Below are 14,259 nucleotides of genomic sequence, written 5' to 3' on the forward strand. Positions count from 1 at the left end.
ATTTAACGCGTTCGTTGTTGCGCGGATATCGCTTGTCTCCGCGAAAACCCGCAAAGAGAGGGAGAGAGAGAGAGAGAGAGAGAGAGAGAGAGAGAGAGAGAGAGAGAGAGAGAGAGAGAAAGGTCATCTCAATGTCTGGAAATTGTAACAATCATTCCTGTCCATTGACTCAGAAATAGAAGAAAAATATCGTCGGAGAAAAATATCCTCGGAGTAAGATATCATATATTCTTTCAATATTTGATTATCTGTCTTCGGGCGATATTAAGACTCCAACAAATAGATTCTCATCCTCTTCACTCGATTAAACATTAAGGAGAAAGGGAGGGATGGAGAGAGAGTGGAAGCGACTTTAAGCTGATCGTGGAGACTCCATTAGATCCCAATATTCACCTAGCGATCGGACTGCTGCGGATCTTTACTCGGACATCACCAGGTCGTTTAAAAGATAACTAAAAGATGTCTAAATTTTTATTAAGATATCTTTTAATGAAGGAATATGGTCAACTATAGTCGCCCTACGAGTCGTCCATGTCGCAGGCAAATAGCAATTTTAGGAATATAGTATCTGACTAGGCAAATACCATTTGCCAGGTTAGGTTAGGTTAGAATAAATTACATAATTTTTGTGTTTTTAAAACAGGCATTTTGTGTTTTTAATTCTCTACTTTAAATACATAACATGCTTGCTTGAAAAACACAAAAATTCTATAATTATTGGGTTTTTAAAGCAGGCATTTTGCGTTTTAATTCTAAGCTATTTGACCAGGCAAATGCTATTTGCCTAGTCAGATACTATTTTCCTAAAATTGCTATTTGTCAACGACATCCATAATGACTAAAAGATAACTGTGGATCCTTTTTAGATATTTTCAATCGCCTTTAAACTTGCTTCAGATATTGTTTAATTGTCTTTACTCTTAGATACATTTTCGTCTTAAATATATAGTTGCAAATGACAGTTGTTAAAATGACATCTCATTACTTTCGTCTTGGCAATCTTGGGAATTCTTCAAAAAGTAGAAATAGATCGTCAATATCGATATACCACTTCGTTTTTAAATTATGTTGCTACATAATCTTTTATTTATTCTGTCCTGTGCGTTTTCTGTTTACGAGAAATAAGAGTCCGTCGCGTCCACCTGGCGGCGGTGCCGCGTACTATTCGCTTTATCACCAAGGAAAGATGAAAAATATATCTCTTCGACGAAGTTAAAAGACGGCTTACAAACATATTTTCGTTACCTCGTAGTTTTTTATGCTATCCGAGTATCTGGAGCATTACGTGGGAACATACGAAGGCACATTCAGAATTCGTTAGACACGTATTTCGCTGCTGCGTCGATTAAATAAATTCTCCGCAGCGCTCAGGTGGAAGGGCGAAAGAACGCGGCGGCGAAAACATTAAAGAGTTTCCCTTCACACTCGGGAGTTTCCGTAACTCGATAGCTTTCTCGCCTTGGCGCACTCCGGTCGGATCTTCTTTGGCCGACTGGCGTCGAGCTGCACAGGATAAACGGCCAGTGGATGAGACGATAACGTGAAAGTTACTTGGTGATCGTGTAAGGCAATCGTCCGTGTATCGTGCTTAATCCTCTGGCTCTCTGGTAACAGGATCAACATCGGGGGAGAAGAAACTTTTTGGAAGGATCGCACGCGCGCACGTCGATTAAATGCATCGCGTATTTATCGGATGGTCGCATAGTCGATTCGCCGTCGAATAAATATCCACCGTTTTATCAAACGAGATGGGCAAATTGGCCGAGAAGTCGGAGTCCGAAAGTGGCGAAAGAAGATGTGTCGAACGTGCGTAATTGATTAAATGAGTTCGCTGACGACAAGGGAGAATGACGACCTGTTGAAGTGACGCTCCGGAATTTTTTTTTTAATTTATTCTTTTTTTTCTTCCCCTCTCCTCGCCATCCGCGTCGCACTCCGTCGCTCGGCGATTTGCGCACTTAATTATGCACATTGAAATGCAAGTAACGTGTATGAGCACACTGTATTAGAGGCGAAGTTTATTACATATACAGCAGTCGAAAATAGCCGGATACAAACGTGTCGATTTTATATCCCGTAAAATGAGTACGCCAATCGATACTCGGAAACCATTTTGATAAAATGATTACCATCGAGTGGATTAACCGAAAGTTCGGAACACAGGCGATGGTAATTACAATAGATCGTTCGCATTTGGATCTCCATTTATGGATGGATAACTCGGTAACGTTCTCAAATTTCTGACAGCTCCGAAGTGGATTATGGTTAGAATACTTTCACAAACGAGAGAAGGGATCGGTTTATGTAACGAGCATATGCTATGCTCGTTATTGTTGAATCAATTGCAAAGTGATTTTATAATTATTAATGTGTTTGAAAAATTTGAAATGGGCGTAAAGAAAAATCTACGCGAAAAGAGAGCGAGGTAAGAATTTAGATAGATCTCTATTATTTGACAAAAATAACACTATTGTTCGAAGCAATATTTTTCAATCAAATAATATGTTATTTGATTGCAACACAGTAAAAAAATAGAATGTAATTTTAACATTTTCGCGTGTCCCAGAAAGTCTACTCCAAATTTGAAGTTAAAATAACTTAAAATAAGAGTTATTTTAACTTTTTAACTTAAAATTTAGAGTAGACTTTTTATTTTTTACTGTGAATAAGTACACAAACAACAAAACAAATGATTTATTTATATAAAAATGGCAAAATATATTAAAAATATATCTTTCGTTTCATCAAACAAATGACTTATTTAAGACGAAGGTACACTAAAAGAAGAGAATGGTTGCAATTACCATAATTCCACTATAATTTATAGTGATTTTCGATGCAAACTATAAATTTATAATTATTTTAGCCATGCAAATTATAGCTGCCTAAACAATGTATTATGATCATTATAACTATATGTCTTAATGCAACTATTGTGTATGGTTACACTTAAAAAAGAGAATTATAAAATTCTACCCTTTATGTATAGTTACATCTATTATATTTCTATGGTTCCAATATTGGAAGTTTAAAAAGGTTAATTTTAATTATATTAATAAATCAAAACATTTTCTACTTGATTTCATTTTCAAGGGAATTCATAAAAAAAATTATTTTACAACATCAATGAAAAATCTCATAATGCTCCGCCTTTTATACCATTTGTGTTTCCTTTCTTACGAGAAATAGGACGCCATAGCAGCCATCTAGTGACGGTTTTGTGTACTAGTATACGCAGAGAAAAAAGTACGTGATATTTGTGACTATAATTGCATAGCTAAGAGAATAATTATATTCACTATAATTGTAGTTGTATTAACCATATAAAAATAATTATTTTAATTTTCATACAAATATCAAGATACATAAGTATATTTTACTTTAGTTGTGATTAATAGTTGTGATTATTACAATTTATAATAAAATATTTTCACAGTTGGCACAACTATACATATAAGGTTGTTCATACTAACAATATAGTGATAATAACTATAAAAATGGTTCTTTAAACCATAATTTACTAACTATGCAATTATAATCACAAATACCACATACTTTTTTTTCTGTGTATACATTGTTCCAAATTCAAATAATCGTACTTATTGATTCAAACATTAGTTTGTTTGGGCCATTCCAAATAACAATAAAATTTTATTAAGTACAAAGAAATCGTTTTCTCCGTGAAAACTATCGAACATTGTTAAACATCCATCGATCGTGTGTTTTATACGTTCAGTTAATTTTAATCTAATCCGAGGAAATTTCGGCGTTGGGTTAATGCAACAGCGCTCGGATCGCGGACAGAAAATTTTGCGCTGATAAATATTGCGTAAATATAAGATGTAAAAAAAAATGCTGTCGGGCGGAAGGAGGTTGAGGAATTTCCTTCACGTTCCGAGATGCTAGCGAGACTGTTACTTTCGACGGTGCCAGGCAGCGTTGTAACTCTTCGACCGACATTACCGTGGGGCTCTACAAGAAACGCGGCGCGGCGGTGGGGCCTCGCTGCCAGACGGAACGATCCCGCATATCGATCTTAATTCCGCAGTCTGGCGAGCAGATAAGCTCTCGGATGCTTAGCATTCAGGCGATTTGAATTTTTAGCCGGCTAGCCGAATTTAGTCGTTTCTCCGCTCCGCTCTGCCCCGCAGGAGGAAATCGCCCTATGCGATTTGCTTCCGAGCTCGTCCTTGCAAATACGTTATTCAGACGCGAATCCCCGAATACCGGCGGATCAAGATATCCTGAGATACCGGCATTCCCCATCGTACGTGAAAGAAAATCAATGAAAGAGACAAGATTTTTGTTACGTTTAAAGTGAGGAAGAAGAGAGCCTCGGCAGTAATTTGCGTTACTCGCGCTGCTATTACTTTAATAGATTTAATCTAATTTTTATCAATATTCGCACGATGTATTATACAAAATTCCGTCTGATACTTTTACGCATTGCAAAATCGCGATAGCGGCTCTCTAAATTTCGTAGAGTGAAATTTAAACTTGTATCATTATTCGAGCGATTCGCCATTCTGTAAGAGTCAAAATTCAATCCTATAGCAAAATAACATAGTTGTGTACGTTAAATGAGTGCTCAGATGTAACAAAAATTCAACAAATAAATTTTAACAAGGATGGGTTTTAAAATAAATATAAAATGTTTCCCGCTGCATAGGAATCAATTTTTGGCTCTTACTTGGCCACTCCTATTAATTCACTCGAATATTTGAATAAGCGCGATTTTCACTTTTTTTACAGTGACGTGTCATTGTACGAGATTTAGAGGGCGTATGATCCGCCTCCTGACGAGAAAAGCAGAATTTATTATTTAATTGCAAACTTTTTTTTACTCCTTACTCAACTCGTGCGGACACACGGTATAAAAAATGTAACGGGTAATCAAAGATATGTATGTCGACTCTGCCATCTCGTTCCTCCCTTGTTGCTTTTATGTCGATGATGTCCAGTGCACGTTGGTATACGGAACGCGAACGACGGGTGCGACGGCTGGCATGAATGTTAGATGGCTATCGTCTGGGGCAATTTTTATGTGCATCGCGTTCATCTGGTTGACTCGTATCAAAATTAACACGCGAGCCGATGAAAGTTTCAGCCATCGATCTTTCCTCCTCTTGAAATTTCGCTACATTTAGAAGCGAGAAAACATTTTCAGCGCGGCGATAACGAATTAAAAAAAAAAAAAAGATTCATAATGAATTTTTTTTAATTACATCCAATCTTCAAATTGAAACATTTTCATTAAGTCGGACTACACAGAGGTACAGTTAAACTAATTAAGAAAAAAAAAGATGAAACTCGCGTGGAAACCTCGCATGATGGGGGGGGGGGGAGGAAAAAAAGAGTATAAAGCGAATAGCTATTTTATCTGGAAATTTATCCGTTCTGATTCGCAATCCGCATATATCTCTGGCCACGCCGCTTTCATCTTTTTTAGTCAGCGTTTGTTAATTGATATGAAACAAACAAACGAAATAATATTGCGAAAAGTTCTGTACACACGATATCAAATATTGAATTAAATCGTTTTTAAAGTAATAACACGTGAGTGGGAGGGAGGGAGGTAACGGCACGGCGCATCGTCTCTGTAATCAAACCAGTTGCCATTTATGGATGAATTTTCGATAAAAATCGAAAGGTAATGCGGTGGTTTTTGGCTCAATTAACTAATTCGCGAAAATTTTCACTGCCGCCATATATAATTTTATTCAGGGGTCGCGCGTTCGCTGCTGCGGAAAAGGAAGAGGAGGACGGGAGAGGGTGAGACAGAAGCGTTGTCGCAAAAGGATACGCATTAATTCCACTGCCTCGCTGTGCGCGCCTGCATCGTTTACGTGTTGACGATGTAAATGAAGCGAATTGCCTGGCACTTACTGCGAGCTATTTAAGAAATCATGAATCCAGGCGCAGTATACACGTTTCCGTGTACACCAACCCTTTCCATCACTCTCCCTCTCCCTCCCCCTCCCTCTCTCTCTCTCTCTCTCTCTTTCCATCATCTATGTGCATTTCTCGATGCCGTGATTTCGCCACCGAGGGCTCAACCTGTCAGAACGAACGATAACGCCGAAAGCTCGCGATCATTGTAATTCATTCGTCGTTTAATTCATGAACGTAATAACGAATGCGCCGCGCCGGTGATAATGTATTTATTCCACGATTTACATTCGGGCGCGATTTAAATTATTGTAGGGACAATTATTGCACTTATATCACTTGGCGCGTAAACTAATTTTTATGCGGCATTTGCATATCTCCGATGAATGTGTACACGTCGCATGACCAGTAAATGATCGTTCGGACAATAAACTGTTAAACAATTAAACTTTGGCGCTGAATCAAAATAGATATTAATTCTGTCGCACATTTATCGTTCTCCGAGCCATCTACGTTCACTCGCGCGGCCGTTGCGACGAAAGTGGAGAAGACAGAGAAGAAACACATGTGCCGCTATTCACAGTCGAGTCTTATATTTAAGACTGTCTTAAGATGTCGTAGACCAATCGCTGAACTGTATTGACATTTATTACATTATTTAACCCGTTGAGGTCACTAGGGATCCAAACGACAGAGACCATTCCAAATCGAACAACATTCTATGAAACTACTTTTTATCTGAAAGTATACTATCTTGAGAACACACCCCTAAATTTTTGTTGAGTTATCTCAAAAATTTGATGAATATTTTTGTACAAAAGTCAAATTTTGTATTGTTCTTTTAATTTTTTCATTATGTTAAATTCTAGTTAAAAAAAAAAAAAAAAAAACATTATGGGGTGATAAAGAACAGACCTCAAGATATGTCCAGTAAAATTTTTGCGACGAAATATCAAAAAGCTGGCAAATGGCGACTGATTTTGTGCAGGAGGGTCCAGTGGACCCCATGTGACCGTTACGTTATTATTTGCAAGTGTGACCTCAACGGATTAAGATAATCTTGAAATAAAAATCGACCGGAGTACTGGCCTTTGATTGAGCACCGAAAGAACTGTTTGGTTAAATAAAATGAAATTTTATGGTCGAGAGCCATTTTACTCGAGTGGATTTATAATTTACTTGTACTAACAATGAATTATGTTACCGGGAACAAGTAAAATGATGCGATAATCAAATTTTAAGCATTCGCTCGTTTCAACAAAATTTCATGGCAGCGATGATAAATGCTTTCACTTTATTGTGTTTCAAATAATTATATTTATCGTCGCGAGCACTAAGCAGCAGTACGGGACACCACCCCTAGAGGGACGCGCGGCTGGCCGGTTTCTCGTAAGAAGAATACCATGCGGCGTGCGATGTATTATAATTAATGTAGTCTCATAAGATTGGACACCTCGGACGAAGCAGAGTTTTCCGCAGTTGACTCGGCCAGAGACAACAATTTTCTATAATATCCCCCGTTTCGGAGTTCTCGCACTCAAAAAATTTAATCAACATTGGTTAATTAAAGTTTTTGTTAATGCAATAAAAAAGTTAATTGGAAAAATTGATTCAGTGAATGTAATTCAGGATATCAAGCAAAAATTCGTTTTCATGTAATTAACGATTTAGTTCACTGAATCATACTTTTATGTTAATACAATCAAATTTTCCAACTAAATTGTTCCGTTGTATCAATTAAAGCGTTTATTTGCCCATATTCGAACAAGAGATTTAGTTCAATCAAATTTTGTTTCATTCAACCAAATGGCTGCACTCGGTTTATCGACACGAGAAAATGTATTACTCGCAAGTTTAAGGCGCGACAACTTACGAGGGTTGACCTATCGTTGACACGTCGATAAAATTGCGCGCGAAGACGCGGTACTGCACTTACGCGGTGGCGCTGTTTAAAAAAATTATGCTAAAAGTTGCCACCAGAAGAAGTCGAGCTCTCACGGCGGTCTCTCTGGTCGTCTTTGGCTGACCCTCCAAGAGAGAGAGAGAGAGAGAGAGAGAGAGAGAGAGAGAGGGAGAGAGAGAAGTGGGATGGAAAACGCGAAAGTTATATAATGGTCGTCTAGCATGATCTGTGTTCTTAATTCCGGCCGAATAAAAAGCCGGATAATGGCAGAAATTCGCTCGCATGTTTCCTCGGAAGCAAAATGCTCTCCAAGACGAACGCGCCGCTATTACCGCTGGGGAGGAAAAGAAAAAACATTCCTCTACGTCCGTGTTCCGGCCGGCCGACGCCTTTTCATATCGTGCGCGCTATATTTGCGGGCGAGCGATTGAACGAAGCCGATGTGTAACGTTCACGATTAGTGTTTCCGAAATGTTCTGACTCCCCTTAAACTTGAATTGATTGTCGCTGTAGCGCGATCTATTGCATCCGTTCTCCATCCGCGTGAGTTAACTTCGGTAAAAACGGTGTGCCACTACTGTGTGTAAAATTGATAGTTCGTAGAATGTTCTGGAATTGATCCTTCGACCTCAGCTGTCTCAACTATTTGATTAATTGACCTCGAGATTAATTCGAAAACAGTTTATTATTAAAAAGGCCAACGTTCGCGAACGTCTCTCTTAAATTTTAAAATAGTTTTTCAAGTCCCTTTTAAAGTTTCTTTTTTCTTCACGCGCGTACACACACGCACACGCACGCACACGCACGCACACGCACACACACAATAGAGCAAACTTAAGTCACATTTTACAGTATCGCAAGAATATAAAAAATTAAAAAAAAAAAAACTTTTCTTTCTTGTTGCGTCATGAAAATTAAATACAGGCATTTAACAGTCTAACGTGGGTTGTTTCTCGGCGTTACCATTTGCTCTTTACCGCGCTTTTCACCAAAAGATGCGATTAAAAAGCTGCCGCGCGCGCGGCGGCGGCGACGACGACGTCGTCGTCGTCGTCGTTTCTTAAAGTTGTCTTGCCTCTAAACGCTAATGAAACGGCTGAAATAAGTTACGCTCGCCTCGGATGACTTACAAATTTACTGTATTTTGAGCAGCTGTGCTTCGTAGTCCGCCCCGGCTCTATCTTACGTAATATGAGAAAAACGAGAACGGCACGGCAAACGGGAGAGACGCGACGACGGCCGGTGGAGGAGACGTTGGCGAAAAAGTTGGGCGATTACGGTATGATTCTTTTTGCGCCGTTGCCTGACTGTTAATCGATTTAATGCGACTTTCGAAGCTTCCATTTCGCGATTTACGCGGACGCATCAATTCTCGACGCGTCTATCCTTTATGTATTATCAAATCGAAAACAAAATGCTCGATAATGAACCGTCGATGTCGTATCAGAGGACTACGAGATAACTGTTCAATTAGGTACAAGTTACCTTACCGGTCAGCACTCCCGAAGCCAGTTCTATACCCAAGTCTATTGATAATACTGTAATCCTACGTAATATAATGAGAGTCAGTAGTCGGGCATAACAGAATCAGGTTAATCAAGCTGGCTCGATGCAACTTAGCTCTTACCGGAGCCAAGAGTCCCGGAATGTTACGGGATAACCTCGTTGTCTGTATCTATTATTAAATCGCGCATTAGAACTGGCTGTTGTCGCGCGCTGACATTTATTCGATACTCGCGGTTCGGCGGAAGAGAATTTTTTTTGTCGGTTAAAATATATAGGTTGCCTCCGCCGACGATCGATGAAATTCCACGGGGTGGGCGCGATAATTTGCGCTCCGGTCGCGCGATTAATGGAAATTCGCCGTTTCAAGAGGGAAGCGTCGCCGCTCCTCGCCTTCGTTTATTGCGCGAGTCGTAAAAAATTGTCGTACGCGTCGTCACACGTCTGAGAGGAAGAAGCACGTCGCGTCACGTTCGCCTTAGCTCTCTTGCGGCAGATGCAAGAAGATTTAATTAATATATCGTATCCGCTCGCGCGCGCGCGCGCGCGGCAGCGTCGTCTCGGTATCTTAATTCAGTAGATACCTCGACGAACACGGGCGAAGGGACTCGAAAGCGAAAAGTAAAAGCGGGCGGGATTACGAGGGAGGTGCGGGCGGCGTGTGTATACGGAAACTCCGAAGCGAATGCCGCCGTTGTTTCCCCGTGCGCGAAATGGTCCCTCGTTATTTTCTTATACTGGGGCGCGCGGGGTAACGCTCACACTCATCTCTCTCTCTCTCTCTCTCTCTTTCTTCCTTCCAACACAAACAACCCTCGATGATATGTTGAAGCATCAAATCTGACGAAGATACGATCGTGGACGGACTCGCCGTTTGGACCGATTCCTCGGGAAATGACGACGCCGCGCGTTACAGCCCGGCGTAAAGGAGAGAGGCGAATGAGATCGGTGTGATTTTACGTTTTACTCCGTACTTCTCTTTCGCCGTCTCTCCAGCTAGCCAACCAGCCAGCTACGGGTCGGGGTTACTTTCTCTTGGATGCTCGTTGTATCACACGCGGGTAAATGGATGGACGTTAGAAATTCCCTCTTTTCGTAGTAAACGCGCCTGAAAAGGAATCGCAAACAACACCTCGTCCGAAACATTCTTGTCTCGCCGTTGCTACCGCCTAATTTCACTCGTTGATTTATATAATTCCGCTTGAACGCCGCGCCTCTCGTTAAATAGTTATCTAAACTGAGGTGAAACGATTTCAATTATTTCCAAATGTAAGTTTCTATATTTTGTATTACACAATATAGTGAGTATATATAATAATATAACGCGATACGACGTGTTGAGATAAGCCGAGAATCAAGATACTATTTTGGATTATATAATTAGATAGATGCGCATTAAATAACTAGATAGATACGCATGCGATTTGAATATTCGTAATAGATATTTATTAGCAAAAGGTTGATACCTCATTGTACAATAGATTGAAATCCGTCAGATGAACGGTACGAACTAATAAAAATTGAAATGAGGAAAAAGTTGGGATTGTATAAGCTGAATGGGCTGAATAGGGGATGGAGTATTGGATATTACTCAGTACACTGCACAAGGTAGCCCTATAAATTTCTAATAAACTCTAATTTATAATCAAGACCGGTAGCACCATTTCCGATTAGCTTGATCGACCGAGTAAATTTAGAAAACTACAAAACTTAAACCTGATCATTTCCGACATATATTATTTTTAATTAAAAAATTGATTATTAATTTAAAGCATTGTATTTTTCAATTATAAATCACAATTTGCGGAAAATGGACAAGAAACCCAAAATAATAAAATCAATTTTAAGTTTATTTTTATTATGATTTTTAAGATAGCGAAACCGCCCTAATTCTTACAAAATTACAAATTATAAATTCAAAAAATTATTAATTTCTCAGGGATATTTTATATGCACCTTGAAAATTATTTAATCTCTGTTTTGATCTGGTGATATGACTTAGCAACTTGGCTGTGAGAAAGAAAGAATTCAAGTTAAGAAACTGTATATTAGAATTAAAATTCCTTTATTCTTTCGATAAAAATGATTTGCCATCCAACGCTAATCAACTTTAGTTACGAGATATCCAATGAATAAATGAATAAATAAATAAATAAATAAATAAATAAATATATATATATAGTACACTTTTATAGATCAGATACAAATACACTTGTCACCAAATTTAATTTAAATATAATATTTGAAAGCTACATTCAAAGTCTCTGAGCTAGACTAAAGTTACAAAATTAAACATACTTTTAAAATTACGTAAAGAATACAGGCCTGTAAAATTTTTTATTGCCTCTAAAATCAAATTTTCATTCATTCTCGCGACAATGCAGCAAACACAAAACTTCAGATACCACATTATGACTATAAAAAATTTATTTTGACTATCAGAGTGCAGTGTACGCTAAAGAAAATTAAAATAGAATCCAGGCATCTGAATCAAAACCATCAGTTCACGTTTTTAAACTCTTTAAAATTTTTTTAATTTATCCATGTATTTTTTTTATTTTTCGCGCGTAATATTTCTTAATAATATATAGTAATAATTGTAATAAATAAATAAGTATGCACATATATGCGTGTGTGTGTGTGTGTGTGTGTGTGTGTGTACTATGCTTTGATTCATACCGCTTTAGAGTGATCTAAAAATGTGAATCAACGAAAAGATTTCAACGAGATGATCGAACTCAGTATTTTAGGAACTCTAGAAGAATTTAGAAAAACTGTAAGGAGAGTGAAGAGAATATATAATGTATTATATATAACATTTATGCTACACCTGTGTATAATTATACATGCGCACTCAGCAAACAAAAATGAATTGGAATGGATAGAATTCATTTCGAATTCGTGCTTCAGATTTTTCGAATCCATTTAAATTCAAAAATAACATAATACTGATATAAATACATCTAAATTCAATATGATAAATAGCTAATTTCGTACTTTAATTCAATTAAATCCAAAATTAATATAACGACGACATAAATCCGTCCAAAATTTAAAAGATGAATAACGCATTTCGTATTCCAATGCATTTGAATCCAAAAATACTCCGGTACTCTAAAGCGAGAATTATGATAAATTAAAATAAATTGCAATTCTTTATTTATTTGAATTTATTTTCGTTTGCTAAGCACCTACGTATATTAAGTTGTATAAATACGCATGTAACCAAAAGGTGTCTTAAAATAGCAAAGAAATTCGCTGTACTTTTCTCGTAGTCTCTCTAGAAAAGTTATTGTAGTATCCAACAAGCCCATCCCTATTCAATAGCCCTTTCCATTCCCTTAGCAATAATATATAATTTACTTTTCTGGCCGCTAAGTGTCCCCGTAATAGTCTTTTAATGGCTCGACGATATATATTCCTTTATTGAGGAAAAAGAATTTTTCCGAAAAATGTGTCGCTCGAGGCTCGTTTTACCTCGAATCTTCTATCGCGACGGAAATCGACGCGCACGAGTGCTTAGCGAAAATGATTCATTCATCGTGCGATTCGCGCCGATAGCCGGAGAGTTATTCTTTCCTGCAAGGTTATTCCTGTGCAAATACGAAGGGCTGGTTGACTGGCTGGCTGGCTGGTTGGCTGGCGGAATGGATCGGGGCACGTGCCGCGCGCGAACGATATCCTCTCTTCCGATCTCTCACGCTTCATTCTTCATTGGATAGAATTGGCGGTATACGCCAACTGTTATAGCTACCGTTACGCTCATTCTATTATAGCCTCAGGAGACAATTATGGGCTAGTAATGGGCCACGCTTGAAACTGTTATTGTGGCGCGCCAATTTCTTTCGCTGCTTTTTTTCCCCCGGTAGACGTTTCTAACGAAATTAATGAAAACTGTCGCGACTGACCGTGATAAAGAAGTCCCGAGTCATCAATAATCGAAAGAATATCATTTAAAGAGCAATTGACGTCGATTTAAACTTTTAGATGTGTTAAGTTTCTTTTTAGAACTGTCGTTCATAGAGGAAATAGTAAGCATTTTTGATATAAAGAATGATTTGAGTAACAAAATTAACTGACAATAAGTTAATACAGCTCTTTTCTAAATCGAAATAGAAAATAGTATATATATAATTAAAAAAAAAAAATTTCATCATTTAATACATTTACTTTAAATGTATTAACATAAAATGTTTATATTATGGGGTAAATTAGGGCATTTTGGCCTTATGGAATAGATGGCCATAGTCTGTAGTTTCTCCAATAACTGCTAAATAGTACATTTTTACAGTTATTCTGATTCTAAAAAGTAATTAATATTTACAGTAATTTATATGCGTACATTATACAAAATAATTTTATTCTGAATATTATATAACACTTTTACTTTCAATTACCTGCAAAACTTTGCGGGTAAAAGTGTTATATGTATAATATTCAGAATAAAATTATTTCAAATAACATACGCATATAAATTACTGTAAATATTATCTTTCAAAAACAGACTGACTAAAAAAATGTACTATTTAGCAGTTATTGGAAAAATCAAACATTTTCTAAAAATTGCTGTAATGAAATGATATATCAAACATTAAACCATATCATTAAAACATATCAAAAATAAAAATGTTATACATTTAAAAAAAACTATAGTTATCTTACCTATCTAACATAAAGCGGTTTGATAATTATTTAGTACAAGAGCCACACCTCAAATCTTAATAAAAATGTATTCATTCGACACGTTTTCACTAAAAATTAAAGAATCTGATAGAAAAACGTAGCGGTCTGCCACAAAACGAGTTATTTAGCATTAAAATTAGCAAGCTAAGATATGTGTCATATTGACTAAGGCTGCAGTTTAATTCATACCCAAAGCGCGCTATTGGCATCTATCTTTATTGTTCATTAAGCATAAACAAGAATAGAAAGAAGCCAATAGTGGTTTGAACACTAATCGGCCT

This window comes from Solenopsis invicta, chromosome 3 (assembly GCF_016802725.1).
Source record: "Solenopsis invicta isolate M01_SB chromosome 3, UNIL_Sinv_3.0, whole genome shotgun sequence".
Taxonomy (NCBI): Eukaryota; Metazoa; Arthropoda; class Insecta; order Hymenoptera; family Formicidae; genus Solenopsis; species Solenopsis invicta.